The 12,500-nt window shown below is 46.1% G+C and overlaps 1 protein-coding gene across 3 annotated transcripts in view; it reads right to left on the reverse strand.

Moving 5' to 3' along the window:
* The window catches only part of LOC122259674 (1-phosphatidylinositol 4,5-bisphosphate phosphodiesterase epsilon-1-like), a 159,622-nt gene that overhangs the window by 48,354 nt on the left and 98,768 nt on the right, over positions 1 to 12,500 (reverse strand). The window lies entirely within an intron of this gene.

Below are 12,500 nucleotides of genomic sequence, written 5' to 3' on the forward strand. Positions count from 1 at the left end.
AGGACAGAAATACATACGATTCGCCAAGAAAACGCACACATAAACACACACGCACTCGCGCACACACATTACACGCAAACAGAAACACAAAGACACACACGCAAACACAAACACAAAGACACACGCAAAAACAAACACACAAACACATACACGCAAAAACAAACACAAACACACACACAAACACAACACAAACAAACACAAAGACACACAAACATACACACACACAATACATATTAGCGTCGCATCGGAAATATTCAAGGAATGCTATGAAAGAGCACCGTCTTAGGCCGAAGCCCGTCATAACAAACCGTCTAATTCAATCCGAGAGTATCCGGTCATCGCCCCCCCTCCTCCCCTCCCCCCCACCCCTCGAAGCCCATCCGGATTATCCCTCGTGGCATCCGGATAATTAATCATTAACTCATTAACTCTTGTTCTGCGAGCCGATGGAAGGCAAACAAGGTGGTTTGTGTATCAGTACATTAGTGTCGCTTGTGTACGGACGATGGAAATAACTTAGGATTTTGTATTAATAGTCTGAGTTCAAGGGTATAATTCCTGTTATCCGAGTCCATGTCAATCTCTCCAATACCATACTGTTAATGGTCGACAAAAAAAAATCAAGCTCAATTTGCATTTCTAAAATAAAAGTGTATAAATAATAAAAGAAAACAGAAGGATATATCTGAAAAATAATCCGATTTGGCCCCAACGGTGAAGGGAGAAAGCAAAAGCCCCTAATAAACACAAATAATCGTTTATTATCATCTTTATCACCATCCTCATTATCATCACCGTCATCATCTTCCTCCCCCTTATCCTCCTCGTCATCATCATCATCACCATCAACACCACAGCCTGTTGGCCCCCCGGAAGTGCCCTTAGGGGCGGCCCTCAGCGCCCCGCCCAGCCAACTAATCTTGAGCGCGAGGCAGTTCATCTGCGAAAGATCAGTGGATGCTGCGGACACACGGTTCACTGGCGAGATGCAATCTGGCGGCGACAGGTGGGGACTAATTGCACGCCTCTTTGAAGAGTTCTTGCGATGCAATCGCCTCTGCAAGCACCAGTCGGATATGGCTTGACTGCATAATAATAGCCATAATGACAAAAACGACCACAACAATAACTATATTAATGTCGAGTTATGGTAGTGATAATAAGCAATAAAAATAATAACGGTAATAGTAATTATAATGATAAGATAATAACATAATAATAATAATAATGAAAAAAACGAATATAAATACTGATTGATAATGATAATAACGATAAAAATGATAAAGATAATGATAGTAACATTAATAAAAATAATACGGCTAATGATATAATTTCATGATAAGAATCAAGCAGTATAAAATTCATACGTCAGACTATAGGAAAAGTATGGCAAAGAACGAATAATTTCACAATACAAAACGCGTCTCAACTTTACGCTAAAACCTTCAGCAAAAATACGTAATGCCAATGAAAGCGTCACGTCGAACCGTTAATCACACATCTCGGAAGGATCCAACCCTTTTTTAAGACTCTTTCATCATTATTTGCGACGAACTTTTTTTTTAAATCACGGAAGGAATAGTTATCGTCAGTGACCGAGATGGAGACGATGAAGACGATGAAGACGACGATCCTGTTATGTTCCTTCGGTCTGTTGTCTCCGCGAATAAGGCGGCTCTTACGGGACTCTGGAACGGGTATTATTGTCCCGCTCGGCCGACTGGATGCCCTTCCGAACGTCAACGTGGGTCGGCTTATGAGGCTAATGCGGACCCCCCCCAACCCCCATAACAAAAAAACAAACAAACATAAATAACTTTACCAAGCGGAACAAAAATCCACAAACAAATCCATAAACAAAGACAAAGACGCCAACAATTCACTACCAAATCGAAGAAAAGGCACAGAGAGAATAACAAACACAGAATAGCCCCGAATTCACTAAAAAAACAAAGAAAAACACAAAGATACAACAAAAAGTAAAATAACCCTAACACTAACAAACAAACAAACAAAACAAAGACACTATCAAAACCAAACGAGCCACGACTTCACAAACAAACGCCAAAGAGGCAGAGACGAAGCCCCTAGCTGAAGGACGACCTCAAGCCTCGGGGCCTATGGGACTCGAGCAAGGACAAGAGGCATTCCTGGCGCCGAGGAAGGACAGCCGTGCTCTCACGCCCTCCTCGTGTCCGCCATCAACGTGTCAACAACCTGTTTGCCTTAAAAGGGAACACACACGCGCGCGCGAAGAGGAGCGCCCCTTTCCTCTATCCCTTCCCCCTCCTCCCCTCTCGACCCTCTCTCCCCTCACCCTTTCACCCCTTACCCTTCCCTCCCCCTCCCCTCTACCCCTTCCCCCTCACCGCTCGCCCCACCCTCTCTCCCCCTCCGCTACATCTTTCCTCCCACTTCTCCATCACTTCTCCCTCCCCACCCCCCTTACCCCTCTCGACCTCTCCTCCTCCTCCTCTCCTCTCACCTCCCCCCCTATCTCCCTCCGCCCTCCCCTTCTAGCAGCACAAAAGCTCATGGTTACCAAACACTCGATTCAGTTACACTTAAATAAATGCAACCCGAGGAGGAGGGGGGGGAGGGGGTAGGAGGAGGTGGGTGAGAGGAGAGGAAATATATGGTCGAGGAAGAAGAGGAAGCGGCGAAAAGAAAGGCGAGAAGCAGCAAATGAAGAGGGGAGGTAGAGGAGGAAGAGAAAAAGCAGAAGAGGATGGGACGAGTAGAAGAGGAAGAAGAGGAAAGGCAGAAGAAGAAGAGAAAGGGGCGAATAGAAAAAGAGGAAAAGTTGAGAAGCAGAAAATGAAGAGGGGGAGTATAAGAGGAGGAGGGGAGTCAGAAGAGGAAGGGACGAGTAAAAGGAGAATGAGAAGAGGAAGGGGCGATAAGAATAAGAGGAGAGAGTGAGTCGGAGAAGAGGAAGGGGCGAATGGACGAAAGGAAGGGCGAGAAAGAGAAAAGAAAAGCGAAGATACAAAAGAAAGAGGGAAACATCACCAAGAGAAAGTCTAGGGTGCCAACAACTACCTCTTGATGTCCCTGCAATTCCCCGAATATTACGATACAGAAAAAGTAAAATCATATAAATAAATAGAAAAAAAAACAGTCCTCTCAATAAACAAATACATAAACAAGAATAAAAACAAAGAAACGACTCCCACAACAATACAAGAAGAAAGAAAAGAAAGAAAACCAAAACAAAACACGCACAGCCGAAAATAGCCTCCGGCCTTTGGCTTGTCCCGTAGCTATGCCGCCGCAGATACAGGTGCAATAACAACACACACACAAACACACAAACACGTCGCTGCTATGCTCCATATGTACTTCCGGGTCCGCTATGTGGAGACGGGAAGCAAGACAGGGAGATGTTTACGCGGGCGTGGAACTCATACATTTCTAATTACTGACGGAATATGGTACAAGATGCAATGCAAATGAAGTCGGGGATTTTGCGTGCAACACCTCTGTCCTTCCCGCTTGCCGATGCAGTACGTCTTTTGTGTGGCAGAATCTCAGCGATGTTTATAGAATAACAGAATCTTAACTGGGATTCTCGCTCGCTCTCGTGGAGTTCTTTTGCCTTTGATTGACAAGACTTTAAAAGGAGAGAGAGAGAGAGAGAGAGAGAGAGAGAGAGAGAGAGAGAGAGAGAGAGAGAGAGAGAGAGAGAGAGAGAGAGAGAGAGAGAGAGAGAGAGAGAGAGAGAGAGAGAGAGAGAGAGAGAGAGAAGAGAGAGAGAGAGAGAGGGAGAGAGAGAGAAAGAGAGAGAGAGAGAGAGAGAGAGAGAGAGAGAGAGAGAGAGAGAGAGAGAGAGAGAGAAGAAGAAGAAAAAGAAGGGATAGATCGATCGATAGAAAGATAAATAAACAGATAAATAGATAGATAGAGGGAGAGAGAGAAAGAGAGGAAGAGAGAGAGGAAGAGAATAGCAAACGGAACTCGACAGCGCGTGCGATGAAGCGTCAGAAGAACAGCACAGCCACCCCTCCTCCCCCTCCCTCCCCCTCCCTCCTCCTCCTCGCACGAACAGAAGAAACCCCAGCTTCGAGTCATTATGACCTCGCTGGCACTTGCACTTGACACTCGGTCCACAGAGACTGCCAGGAGGAAAGAGAAAAAAAAGGAGAGAGAAAATACAGGGCCTGCCTTTCGTGTCATGACAGTTGGCACTTTCCTTCCCCTTCCTCTCCTCTCGCCCCCTTTCTGCCACCCTCTTCAGCCCCCCTTCTTTGGCACCATTCCCCCTTAACCCCTTTCTTGGCACCATTCCCCTTGATCGCCTTTTCGGCACTATTGCCCCTTAACCCCTTTTGTGGTACCCTTCCCCTTTAACCTTTCTTTGGCACCATTCCTCCCTGCCCGTTTTTTGGGCACCCTTCCCCCTTAACCCCCGTTTGGCATCCTTTCTCCATGACCCCCTTCTTTTGGCACCATTCCCCCTTCACCCTTTTTTCTCCCTTAAACTCTTTTCATGTCTCTCCTCCCTCAACCTCCTTTTTGGCACCCTTTCTCCCTCAAATCCCCCTTTGGCACCCTTCCCCCTCAAAATCCCCCTTTGGCACCCTTCCCCCTCAAAATCCCCCTTTGGCACCCTTTCTCCCTCAAATCCCCTTTGGCACCCTTTCTCCCTCAAATCCCCCTTTGGCACCCTTCCCCCTCAAAATCCCCCTTTGGCACCCTTCCCCCCTCAAATCCCCTTCTGACACCCTTTCCCCCTCAAATCCCCTTTTGGCACCTTTTCCCCCTCAAACCCCCTTTTGGCACCCTACCCCCTTTTTGGCACCGAAGGCTGTGCTTGGCACGCAAAGGCGGCATCTTGTTCCCAGAGCTATCCTCACCGTGGCGTTTTTCCCGCCTCCCGCCGCCCCGCCCCCGAACGCGCGTCATGCGCATGGCGTTTCTCTTCTTGCGAGTGTGTTCTGTTATGATTCTCTTGCGACACTTCGTAACCGACTGGCGTTCCTTTTAGCTTTAGTAACGTGGATTTATACTGAACTTGTTTCATTACTTCCTAAGTCTTTTTTTTCTGCCCTGAAATTTTCATCATATTGGATTTCTAACTTATACCCGATACCCAAAACTTCTCCCAATAATAACTAAAGTGAATCCTGAAAATAAAGCTAAAAACAACAAGGGGAAAATGACTGAAGCTCCAACCAGTTCTCTGCATGACAGCGGCGAAAACTAACGACATGTCGGGTTCAGTCTTGCAGTTCCGGAGAGATATCTCCATGTGCGACGTGATTCTGGATTTGACGTGACATGTCTATCTATAAAAACGTTTCCATGTCTTGAAAAAAAAACAAAAACAGAAAGATAGAAAAAAAAAACGGGAAGGATCTCGAACGTCCTTTTTCTACGCGACCGCGAAATCTCGAGACCGAGAGAGGGTCGGCGTGAGACTGTAGTGGCGTCGAAGGCCCGTCTGTCTGAGGGGGGGGGGCTGATATGTGTCTGTTTAGTTATGTCTTTAACATGTGCACTGTATGCATACACAAACACACACACACACAAACAAACACACACATGCACTGGACCTCATATATCACCAATCTCTTTCATCTCTCTCGCCTTTCCTCCCACTATTTCCGTTTCTTGATATCTTGAAGTATAATCGTTTTCACATAACACTTCAAATGAGTGAATGATGCCGAGGGTGGAAAGGGAATAGACGAACAGCCACACGAGACCACTCTGATGCCCACGACGTCACACGAAGCAGACGCGGATACAGATTTTTCCCCAGAGGTCGAAAGCCATAATGCTGTACCCTCGGCCACTCGACAGCAACAGTATCAACAACAGTAAACACACCAGCCACTTTAATTAAAAATAATGATTCTGCTCCGAATACTGACCCGCTGAACCCTGGAGTCCACTATAGATTGCTTTAATCATCACTTTTTCTTTTATCATCACTTTTTACACATAGATGGTTCCACAAGCTCATAGTCGCCACGAATCCATTAGAAGGCTTGCCTGAATTAACCTGTTTAATAATAACGTTAATACCGATAATAACAGTGAGAGAAAAAAAAATCCCGAAAATTTAAGGAATGCAGTAAACAGGTGAAGTCAGGTAGGCCTAATAATTGGCTTCTTGATGACTAGGCCTAATAACTGAATTCTTGATGACTATATAAACATTTGTGAAAGCATTACATGAAAAAAACAAAAACAAAAAAACATTAGACAGTCCCCGGCGCCTGTGTGTCAATGACAACAATAAACCATAATACTAATACTACTTTAAGTTCTACTATTATCAATAAACAATAACAATAAACCTTAGATAAAGAGACTGTGCACCGTGTTCTAAGACGCAATAAAAGGTACACAACGAGGATGTTGCAACTGCAAATGATCTTTTTGTTGCAATACTGGCATGCGATCCGGACGAAGTTAAGGCAATGGAATTGGTATCATTGGCCAAAAGGGATGCGTAGGCGGGCACGCGAGACCCAGTCCAGAGAAAAAGGGCGAGAGCGGGAGAGAGAGAGAGATAAATAGAGACAGAGAGAGCAGGGGAGGAGAGGGGAGGGGAGGGATAGATGGAGGGAGGGGGAGGGAGGGGGAGAGAGAGAAAAAAAAAAGAGACAGAGAGTAAGAGAGAGAGAGAGAGAGAGAGAGAGAGAGAGAGAGAGAGAGAGAGAGAGAGAGAGAGAGAGAGAGAGAGAGAGAGAGAGAGAGAGAGAGAGAGAGAGAGAGAGAGAGAGAGAGAGAGAGAGAGAGGAGAGAGAGAGAGAGAAGAGAGAGAGAGAGAGAGAGAGAGAGAGAGAGAGAGAGAGAGAGAGAGAGAGAGAGAGAGAGAGAGGAAAAAATACGTATGTGTGTCAATAGTTATCAGTTCATATCTGCATTCCTATACCAATTAGCAGGAGCGATCTGAAGGGCTTCTGTTTCTCTCTGGGAAGGGTTAGGATACGAGGAAGGAGGAGGAGGAGGAGGAGGAGGAGGAGGAGGAGGAGGAGGAGGAGGAAGGGGAGAATGGGGAGGAGGTGGAGGAGATAGAAAAGGAGGAGGAGAGAGGAGAGGAGGAGGAAGAAATAAGAAAGAGAGAGAGGAGGAGAGGAGAAAGAAAGAGAGAGAAAGAAGAGAAAGAGAAAGAGAGAGAGAGCAAGGCAAAGGAAGAGAGAGACAGAGAAAAGAAAACAAGAAAGCACGAGCAAAGCGAAAACAAAAAATCGAGAGAGAGCTTAAAGAGCAAGCGAGCCAAAAGGAGCTCTGCGTGACCCAGACGGCCCGCCCGCACGCACGCCCGCACGCACGCCCGCACGCAATACAAGTACGAAAGGCTGTCGGCCCTCCAGGAGAAGTAGCCTCCGACACGAAAGGCTCGTCGCGCCGGGGTTGGCGGAGAAGACGAGGGAATTAAGACGCTGCGTTGACCTTGCCCGCGTCAATAGGAACGACAGGTCTTGTAAGCGACCCCTACCCCTACCCCTACCCCTACCCCCCTACCACTCTCCCCTCTTCCTCTATCACCCTCTCTACCCTCTCTACCACACCCTCCCTACCCCTTCTACCACCCCCTACCACTCTCCCCATCCTCCCTACCCTCTCTACCCCCTCTACCACCCTCCATACCCCCTCTACCACTCTCCCCACCCTCCCTACCCCTTTACCTCCTACCCTCACTCTCCCCCTCCTCTACCCCTCTACCGTCTCTACCACCCCCTTACCCCCTCCCTACCCTCTCTACCACCCCCTACCACTCTCCCCACCCTCCCTACCCCCTCTACCCCTCCTACCACCCCCTTACACCCTCCCTACCCCATCTACTACTCTCCCTACTCCCCCCCCTACCTCCTGCTCCTGCTTCCCACCCTGCAACTCCCTTTCACTAGCGGTCAGTTGCAACCCACAGACACAACAAGGCTATGACAACAATGAAGTGATGTATGTGAGGGAAATATAAGAAGAAGCGAGGAAGAAATCAAGAGAAAGAGAGAGAGAGTGAGGGATAGAGAGAGAGAGAGAGAGAGAGAGAGAGAGAGAGAGAGAGAGAGAGAGAGAGAGAGAGAGAGAGAGAGAGAGAGAGAGAGAGAGAGAGAGAGAGAGAGAGGAGAAGAGAAGAGAAGAGAGAGAGAGAGAGAGGAGAGGAGAGAGAGAGAGAGAGAGAGAGAGAGAGAGAGAGAGAGGGAGAGAGAGAGAGAGAGAGAGAGAGAGAGAGAGAGAGAGAGAGAGAGAGAGAGAGAGAGAGAGGAAGGAGAGAGAGAGAGAGAGAGAGAGAGAGAGAGAGAGAGAGAGAGAGAGAGAGAGAGAGAGAGAGAGAGAGAGAGATCGGCCTAATATTATTTAACCACCAAAGTTCTACAGGAAATACACCGATAGTGCAAACTCCCATTACTCTAATCTCCAGCGCTCATCAGAGGCTGAGGCCAAGAGAGACGAAACGAAAAAAGAGTTCTGTATCACCCTCGCAACACGCAACAGGTGTTCGCTCTTACTTGGCTTCGAATAATGAATGGAAACTAGACCTCGCCTGCCACAGTCAGCGAGTCATAACAATCAGTCTGCAACTTCATGTAAATCTGCACATGCATGTTTACATAACTTCACTCGCCAACTAATGGAGACATTAACACAATTTCCATTTTCTTTTCTGATCAGCAGCGGTGCCTCTGACTGCTTTACATCACCCGCAGCTGTTGCTGGGGATTGGTGTGGCTGACTGCGTTTGGTTGATATCATTTTATTTACGTATTTATGTATACATATATATAAATATATATAATATATATATATATATATAATATACATATATATATATATATATATATATATATATATATATATATTATATATATATATATATATATATATATATATATATATATATATGTATATATAAATATAACTGGCAAAACACTCTTCCGTGTTGATAAAATGGCAGATAAACCCACTATACACAAAACTTATTTATTAGAAGACGAGACATCCACCTGGATTTCATCTTCAGGTCAGACCCGAAGATGAAATCCAGGTGGATTTCGAACTGTTGTCTCATCTTCTAATAAAAAAGTATGTTTTGTGTATAGTGGGTTATATATATCTACAAAGAGAGAGAGAAAAATCTCCCTATCACATCCAAATATCATGTAAATCAACAACACACACACACACACACACACACATATACTATATATATATATATATATATATATATATATATATATATATATATATATATATCATATATGTTATATATTATATATATATATATATATATATATATATATATATATATATATATATATATATATAATATATATATATATATATATATATATATATATATATATATATATACATACAATATACAATACACACACACAACACACACACACAACACCACACACACACACACACACACACACACCACACACACACAACACACCATACTATATATATATATATATATATATATATATATATATATATAAATATATATATATATTTATATGTATATATTCACAAACATACGTAAACGTCGTCAGCCACGCCAATCACCGGCAACAGCTGTAGATAAACATCCACGCACAGAGCTCCCAAACGCGGCCTCCATAAAGCATAATTGACAAACGACCTCTCGGAGGCCACACCCGCCCCGACCGTCACAAAAATGATTTCACGGGACTTTTACTTCCCCGAAAACACTCGCTGCGAGACCCGTTAAATGTAGCGTTAATGATGTTGTGAAATGCGTTGTAGTTAAGGCTGCCACGTCCACTAAAATGATGTCGAGCGCGCTGTGATATCAGTTATTTATTTATTTCAATCTTTTTCAACCAAATCGCCCTCGTCTCGCTTCGGGTTGTGGATGTTTGGGTTGTTGTGTTGCATCGCGTTCAGGCTTTATCTGCGCTGAAAAAAGTATCGATTTATCTAGGTGTATTTTCGTCTTTATCATTATTACTGGTGGCGGTGTTATTATCATCATCATCACTATTATCATAATCATCTTTATTATCAATATTTGTACGTTTTTATGTTTTACCTCTCCAGTCAGGTGTGTCCCTACGATCCGTAAAACGTTTATGGGACCATCGTCTTTCGCGCGCATATTAGGCTAGATTAATAAACATGTAAAAGGTTCTAAGACGTACCTCGTAAATTCCAAATGGCATATAAGTAAAAAATCATACAAAACATTATAATGACTTCATTGTACCTCGGTCACTCAGAACTTCACCCATACATACCTACTGTGACAGTATGCTAATGGTTCTGCGTGACTTACGGTTCATGCCGTCGCTTCTAGAGCAGTGGTTTCCATGGCCACTGCCAAGAACCACGAGATCTAAATGCCTTTCCCAACGGATCCCCAGATCTTGAAAAGTCTGCCTGTCTGCTCAGCAACCCAACTCATCACCTAACAACGAGTGTGTGTTTCAGATGAAAGCCGTAAGCCCTAATTAAATGGTGCAATAGATATCAGAACTAATAAGAAAGACGTTTTGAAAATCTTACGCCGGAGCCTCTTACAGCTTTGAACTCGACTCGTGGAAAGCCAGACTACCTCCCCGGGTCTGGGCGGGGAACCATTGTTCTAGCTTGTTAATGGATCTAGTCCTCTAATAGTTCCTGCCCCTCAATTGACTGACTCGGAGGAGGCAATTGCACAACCAGCCTGGCAACCACGCTCGCCAGTCGCTCCGGGAAAAGGCAATGAATGACGAACGACTAACTGTAGATCTGTTCAGGAAGCTAGTAATTTTCCTTCTTGGTTACCATATATTACATCATTATCGAAACTATTGCTTTTCTTATAGATGTATATTCCTCGATACACCGCTCCATAAATCCAGTGTTGGTTCACATTTATGTTTGCAGGGGTAAGAGTGGGGGGTGGGGTAATTAGTGATACGCCAATGACGTCACTTTAAAGACTTGCTTTTCGATTCCAAGAGAAAGATGAGCTGTGCCATGGTTACTATTTATTTTTACTTCTTCTTCATTATTCTATTTTTTCGCCCCTCTGTCCGTATTAACAATCAAACTTTCTCCTTACTCTCTCTCTCTATCTCTCCTTCCACATCTTCTCACGACCAGGTCATCCCCGTGAGCGCACAGGATTGCACTGCACCTTGCAGTGTTTACCCACCTGGCTCGGACAACGCAAGACACTCACGCTCAACACGATCAGCTGTATCGTTGCGTCATCAGGTCTGGTGGGGTGGAAGAGGGGGGGCGGGGGGCGAGGTTGATAGAGAAAGGAGGAGGAAGGGAGGGAGGAAGAGGGGTGGAAGGGGTAAGGGGAAGAGGAAGGGGGGTGGAGGGGGGGGGCGAGGTTGATAGAGAAAGGAGGAGGAAGGGAGGGAGGAAGAGGTAAGGGGATAGGGGGAGAGAAGGGCGATGGAAGAGAAGAGGGGAAAGAGAAGGAGGAAAGATGATGTAGGGGGAAGGGGATAGGGGAAGAGGAAGGGGGGTGGAGGGGGTAGGTGAAAGGGGGATGGAAGGGAAGAAAGGGAAGGGGAAAGGGAAGGAGGAAAGGTGATGAATGGGACAGGGGCATAGGAGGAGAGGACGGGGGTGGAGGGGGAGGGGGAAAGGGGAAAAGGGGGCGGAGATAGAAAAGGAGGAAGGGAGGAGGAAGAGGAAGACATAGAAGAAGAGGAGGGCAAGAGGTAGTAAAGAAAGGAGTAGAGAGGGTGGGGGGATAAGGGAAGGAAGGGAGAGAAGAAACGTCGGGAGAGAGGTGGGAGGGGAGGTTTAAGGGAGGAATAGGGATGATGGAGGGGGGGAGGGGTGAAGGGATGAGGGTTTGCGGGGGGGGGGGGGGCTGTTATGTCAACAGGGAAGATGATACGCGAACATCAACCGCGACGGCCGAGATTGAGATAAACAAACAAGCTTCAATTTTCACCTTTCGGCTGACTTAATGATTGTTACTTATTTTACTGACAAGGTCTTATAAAGGGTCTTATACCTGTGATCATATATACGTTACGGACACAGACACTGACACAGACACACACAAACAAAACAAAAACGCAACATACCCAACACAATCAATCCAGAAGCAACACGACACGCCCACAAACACACGCTACTTACAACCATACCTACGCCCTCTCCCCTTCCCCTCCCCCCCTCCCACCCCTCTCCTCCCTTTAAAACAACACATGCAAACCACTCTCACATATATTCTAAATCCATCCCTTGACTCCTCTCAGCGAGCGACCCTTCATGCCGCCGCCTCTGGGGAGGGGGGCAGGGGGGGGGGGAGCCAGGTAGGCGTCCCGCGCAGCCAAGTGGTGCTGCTCTACTTGGCTGGCAGAGGGAGGGAGGGAGGGAAGGGAGAGGGAGAATGGGAGGGAGAGAAGGGAAGGGAGAGGGAGGATGGGAGGGAGGATGGGAGGGAGGGAGGGAAGGGAGAGGGAGGATGGGAGGGAAGGGTGTGGGAGGATGGTAGGGAGGATGGGAGGGAGGGAAGGGAGAGGGAGGATGGGAGGGAGGGAGGGAAAGGAGGGGGAGGA

This window comes from Penaeus japonicus, unplaced genomic scaffold (genome assembly GCF_977035675.1).
Source record: "Penaeus japonicus unplaced genomic scaffold, GWHDUDI00000001_assembly GWHDUDI00000037, whole genome shotgun sequence".
In the NCBI taxonomy this organism is placed as follows: Eukaryota; Metazoa; Arthropoda; class Malacostraca; order Decapoda; family Penaeidae; genus Penaeus; species Penaeus japonicus.